Source organism: Podarcis muralis, chromosome 17, assembly GCF_964188315.1.
Source record: "Podarcis muralis chromosome 17, rPodMur119.hap1.1, whole genome shotgun sequence".
Lineage (NCBI taxonomy): Eukaryota > Metazoa > Chordata > Lepidosauria > Squamata > Lacertidae > Podarcis > Podarcis muralis.
Window position 1 is genome coordinate 13,908,856 of NC_135671.1, and position 6,626 is coordinate 13,915,481.

General features: G+C 44.2%; 1 pseudogene; it reads left to right on the top strand.

The window, feature by feature from the left end:
• The first annotated feature begins 4,377 nt into the window (after window positions 1-4,377).
• Window positions 4,378-4,802, top strand: LOC144326031 (10 kDa heat shock protein, mitochondrial pseudogene; annotated as a pseudogene).
• Window positions 4,803-6,626: the final 1,824 nt, after the last annotated feature.

A 6,626-nucleotide genomic window follows, 5' to 3' on the forward strand; every position in this document is an offset into this window, starting at 1 on the left:
TTTAAAAAAAAAATCATAATTATTTATACCCCACCCATCTGGCTAGGTTTCCCCAGCCACTCTAGGTGGCTCCAAACAGAATATTAAAAGCACGATAAAACCTCAAACATTAAAAATTTCCCTAAACAGGGCTGCCTTCAGATGTCTTCTAAAAGTCAGATAGTTGTTTATTTCCTTGACATCTGATGGGAGGGCATTTCACAGGGCGGCCACTGCTACCAGGAAGGCCCTCTGCCTGGTTCCCTGTAACCTCAGTGAGGGAACTGCCAGAAGGCCCTCGGAGCTGGACCTCAGAGTCCGGACTGAACGAGGGGAGTGGAGATGCACCTCCAGGTATAATGCATAAAGGAGAGATTGATTAGCTTTCTCCTTGGAGAGCCACATGAGGTCTTAATGGGAAAGGTGAGCAAGGATTGGAAACCTGTGGTCCTCCATCTGTTGTTTGACTCCAACACGCTCAGCCCCAGCTAGCATGACCAAGCATTGGGGGTTATGGGAGCTGGAGTCACAACAACAGAAGAAGGACCACAGCCTTGCCACCCCTGCTTTACATTTCCCGCCTGACGGCACCAAAAGCAGCAGCAAGAATTTGTTTGCACATATCATTCTCATTCTTTCCAGTGCGATCTAAAATGCCTGGAGCATCTTGCTCAGTTGGGTTCCGTTCTTAATTGCTAGTGATGCTGCAGCCTAAAATTATTTCATCTCGGTGAATTGAAGTGGACGTCTGGTGATTTACTTTGAGGCACACCAGGCCTGACCATAGCAAGACTTGGCACGATCCATGTGAGTTTCACGGTTTGATCAGGCAAAGAAAGTGAAGGAAGCAAACTTGTTGCATCTGTTTCTCTTCTGCCACCCACTCTCCAGTATACAGACACGCGGGACTTGCTCATTGCTTCTCTTCTGTATAGTGTAAGCCATTTGGTCACTGATGCAACTCTCTCAAAATTTCTCAATTTTAAAGAATGCTATCATAATCCAGATTTTTCAAATGTCCCGATACACAAATGGAAATAGGTTTTCTTTTAAACGGTGCCAAACATGTGTGCTGAGACAACAGATTGTGGGAACCAAAATCACAGACGATTTTCAGGGATATTAATGCACCCAGTCTCTCTTTATTCCCCTATTGAGCTCAATGGGAAAAGACCACCTACAGGCTGAATCCCTCCATCTGCAGGGCCTGGAACTTTTATAAATTGCTTGGCTTGCATGACTTGCAAAGGGGTTTTTAGCACCCAGATGTTTAAAATCATACAATCAAAGGGAACCATTTTACTATATAAAAACAATATTGAAAGCACAACACCCCAGCACTAGAATAAGTCAAAGTTTATGGCCTGACTGAACCTCTGTTGTTGCCATACGCATCACACTGTCCCATGGGAACAGATAAACATTTGTCAAGGTGAATAGGCCTTTAATGGAGACACCTCCTTTGAAGCCTTTGCCCTGCAGGTGTCTTTGAACTCAAAAGTTTTCACTCAGTATGTGAAGCAACTAAATCTCTGAAATCAGCCCTGTAGCATTGCTAATTTTGTTTATGGAATTTCTGCGGTTTACTTATTTAAAGTGATAGAACAGTCCAAGGCACTTTTGACATCTTCCCCCAGAGAAAGGTGTCAGCCTGAGGGTCACATTCCCTTCCAAGGTGACCTTGCAGGGTCCACATGCTAGAGGTGAGCGGAGCCGAAAGGAAAAAATCAATTGGAGCAATGAATGTAATTTTTACCTTTGTGCAGCTGGCTAGCTTCTCTGCCTATCCTCATTCAGGCAAGCGAGAACTGTTATCAGTTTGAAGGTGACCCGGAAACTACAACTAATCCAGAATGCGGCAGCTAGACTGGTAACTGGGAGTGGCCACCGAGACCATATAACACTGGTCTTCAAAGACCTACACTGGCTCCCAGTACGTTTCTGAGCACAATTCAAAGTATTGGGGCTGACCTTTAAAGCCCTAAACGGCCTCAGTCTTGTATACCTGAAGGAGAGTCTTCATCCACATCGTTCTGCTTGGAAACTGAGGTCCAGCGCCGAGGGCCTTCTGGCGGTTCCCTTGCTGTGAGAAGCCAAGTTACAGGGAACCAGGCAGAGGGCCTTCCCAGTAGTGGCACCTGCCCTGTGCAACACCCTCCCACCAGATGTCAAGGAGAAAAACAACTACCAGATTTTTAGAAGACATCTGAAGGCAGCCCTGTTTAATGTTTAATAGGTTATTGTATTTTAATATTCCGTTGGAAGCCGGCGGGTATAAATAAATTATTATTATTATTATTATTATTATTATTATTATTATTATTATTATTATTTGCATTCCAGCCAGGGGCAAAAACCACTCAAGTAAGGTGAGAAGGAAAGCAGGTGAGGGGTGTGGCCTAGGGAGAGGGTGTGTGTGGCTGGGCAGGCCTGAAGAAGAGTCCCAAAGCAGGCAGAGAAACCTAGAGGGCTACATTTGGCCCCTGAGTCTGAGGTTCCCAACCTGTGTCTTAGATGGATGTAGTACAAGAAAGAGGTTCGTGTAGCTCAATGGCTCAATGTTCCTGTTGAAGGCAGCCATTATGTCTACCCCCAGCAGCACTTCCTGTGAGCAGCACCCTGCTCACACCCAGTCTCTGGGTTCATAATAATTCATTTTACCCTAAGTCACAACCCGCAGGTTTTGTGTATGTTTGCGGGAAAGAGGGACAATGGTATTACACAACGGGTGAGCACCTTAAGGGGTTGAAATGGTAAAGGGAGAATTGTCTCGACCAAACCTCTTGTGGATCACATACTCGCCAACATGTGTTGAATAAAAATAGGGTCATCCTATTTCATACTCCCAACATTTCTCCAGTGAAAAGAGGGACATCCCTCTAACATTTCTCTGATGAAGATAGGGATGTCCTATTCCCTATCCTCCAACATTTCTCTGATGAAAATAGGGATCGCCTACTATACCGTCCAACATTGCTCTGATGAAAATAGGAATGTCCTAAAGTAAAGCAGGACATTTCAGGATCGAATCAGAAACCAGGACGGCTTCTGTAAATCTGGGACTGTCCCTGGGAAATAGGGACATGTGGATTGTCTGGGATCACTGTCACAAGAGGGCCTAGTGCAAGTAATCCTGACATACTTATATTATTTGTTTATTTAACCAATTTATATGCAATTTAACTGCAATAGCCTCTAAGTGGTTTTTGAAAGATACAAAGCAGTTTGCAATAGACTCTATAGATGGTTTATAGATCCATGGGGCTTAACACTGGGGAGGCTGGTGGTGCGGGCAAGGCCTCCATGACACACTGTTCAGTTGTGTGTGCAGTCAGGAGTGAAGGCCTATGATAGCCCTGATCTGATGTCTGGAGGAAGACCTCCCACACAAAGTGAGCATCAAGGGAGGTCATCTTATACCTCTCATTCTGGTAGATGCCCTAATGTAGAAGACCTTGGCGTGAACTCATTAAGAAGACTGCAGATCGGACATCAACATTAAGAAAGTTGGGGCCATTTACTGTGTCTTACATCTTCTGAGGAAGTGTGGGGGTGGGAACAGTCTCAAAGCTAAGTAATGGAAATGGGTCTCCAACTTTTACAAAGGATACAAGTTCCTTAGAGGTATATGCTTGTTGGCATATGCTTGTCAGAAATGTCCCATTTATGTGCTGCTGTGGTGATCTAACACTTTTTTATAATCAAAAGGTGTGTTTCAATATTTAGAATGGTAAATATTGAAATGGTACAGCTCCCATCACTCTGGATCATTGGCCATGCTGACTGGGACTGATGGGGGTCCAGCCAGCAACATCTGGAGTACCACAGATTAGCCACTCTGATCTAGAAACTTGGAGGCAGCTTGAATTTCTATCTAAATGGCAGTATTTCAGTGATGGATATCCTCTGGTTATGTGGTTTATGAATAACAGAATGATAAGGACTTATCAAACTGGTTGTCTGAGATTGAGGTTGTATTGGAGGAAGGACAAAGGTGAGCTAAGATCTTAATCCTGTTGACTTTTCTGGCAAACCTACTTACAAGAAATGATTCAGGTGAACTTGATTCAGAACTGAAGTCAGAACATCAGGATTGGCCATATGCAGTTACTATAGATCAGCTCTGCAAGTTACCAAGAATGGTGCAGAATGGAGAAGTATGGGATTGGGCTATTTTATTTCGAGTGCTATTTCTCTGCAGATATTTCTATTTTCTAGGATGCTGGCATTGTATATTCAGGAAACACTGACAAAAAAGAATGGATAAAAGGAAGTTGCACAATGCACATAAAAATACATAGAATTCAGGGTTTTTGCCGTGTGTGCTGGCTCTGTGGGTCGGTCAGGGGTGCAAGAAGTCCTTGCAGCAGGAGCAGGAGCCCTTGTAAAGCGCACACCATGGCAGAACAGGCATGAAAAAAAAATCTTCCCCTCTTCAACCATGTATTGGTGGAAAGGTGTGCAGCTGAGACAGTAACTAAAGGAGACATTATGATTCCAGAAAAATCACAAGGAAAAGTGTTACAAGCCACTATTGTGGCAGCTGGAACATGCTCTAAAAGTAAGGAGAGAGACACTTGTCCAGTTTGTGTAAAAGTAGGTGAGAAGGTTCTGCTACCGGAGTATGGTGGAACAAAAGTTGTACTGGAAGACAATGACTATTTCATATTTAGAGATGGTGATATTCTTGGAAAATACATGGACTGAACAGTGCATCTTGCTGCGTTATCGTTAAGTTTTCATCCCACAAAAAGTGCTCAAATGGTTCTGTTCCATCATGTAAATAATTTCTTTATTTTCTAATAAATGCAAATTCTCCCAAATTACCAAGTATCATTGTGGAAAAATAAATAAATACATAGAATTCAATTTATCGTTCAGAATTGTGTATCATGCTCCCCTTTTTAAAAATGCAAACTGGAATCATTATTATGCATCATATACATTGCTGCCATAACTGCATCCAACTTGGACATCCCTTCACTGCTGCTCTCTCATAGAATCACAGAACTGTAGAGTTGGAAGAGTCCCTGAGGGTCATCTAGTCCAACCACCTGTGATGTAGGAATCTCAACTAAATCATGCATGGGAGATGGCCATCCAACCTCTGCTCTCTATGTGCATCCAGACATGCTGCCTATTTGCAGCATTCATCAGCCAAAGCAAATGTTCACATTGTAGAAAGGCAATCTCAGATACGAACATCATTAGTTTTTAAAATGACGGTGCACAGAAAAGTTTAATACTTAAAGGACATTATTTGATCCATCTGGTAGATGGGCTTCTCAATTTGCCAAGCCTTCCATTAGAGGTTCAGAGGACATTTGAGGCCATCCTCCCAATTCTTTAAGGTATGAGCTCCAGCCCAGTGATTTTTGGCATCTGAACCCAAATTTAGACTGAAGGCTGTAATCTTCTGCTCAGGATCTTTGAGTCAGTAGCTGGAGCTGAGGGTTTCAGCTGGAGCAGAAAGAGAATGCAGTTGTTGACCAATATTTCTATCAAGACCTGTTTAATCCAAGGATTTCATGCTGGCTCTTCAATCACATAGGCAGGCGCTGCAATGTCCTGATACCTGTCTGTCTCTGAAGACAGAAAGCAGGAGGACTCTGAGGTAAGGTTGCCACCTTTGGTCAGGCAAAATAAAGGACAGATCAGGAGGAAATTGGGTGAGTAAATTACTGTACAGGGTGCAGAAATGACTTCAAACCAATCCATTACAATGGCACACAGGGGCTACAGTGGTTTATTCAATAAAAAAACCAACCAACACACTGTGCTGCTGCAAACTCCCTCTCACTCTCTGTCCCCCCCTCCACCACTGCCCAACCAAAAATTATCTCTGTCCCCCGCCCCCCGCTCTCCATTGGATGAAAAAAAGCCGGAACATATCTGACCTACCCACCTCTTCCCATGCAAAAACTCTTTCCCACAGTGGACCAGGCCTCTGCAAACCCACTCACTCACTCACTCACTCACCACCAGCCCCACCTACTGAAAACATAAGACGTCACTGTAGCAGGACCATGCAAACTCCCTATATCACTCTCTGCAACCTACCCTCTGCATAGCTGTCAACTTTCAGATTTGAAAATAAGGGATCAGCAGCATCACCTGTCCCGTGGACAGTCTATGGGATATCTAACAATCCGGGATAGCAGCGGGAAGCAGTGGGAAACGGCACTGGAATAAGGGAATTTCCCACAAAAAAAGGGAAGGTTGACAGCTATGACCCTCTGCCCGTGCAAAAGCGCTCTCTCTATCTCTCTCATTCCTCCTCTCAACCCCACCTAACCCTCTGCCTGCATCCCACAATAACTCTTGCTGTCACCCTCTGCTCTCCCCCACATGGCTCCTTCTACCCACATGGTTTTGAGGAGGTGGATGAGCTTAAATACATGAAAAAATGCATCCTATTTGAAGTCCGAACAGGACAGGGGACACTTTTCTCAAAAAAAGAAGAAGAAAAGACAATCACATTTTTTAAGGGATGGGTGGCAACCCTCCTCTGGGGACCTGGGCACCCCATGGTCGGCAAAAAGGCTACCCTCAGTCCTTGGCTGAAGCCCTGGAATCCTTGCTGTGAATGTGCAATGCTGCATCACTCCAATCTGCCCACCCAGGTTTAGATCTCCTGATTTCTCTGT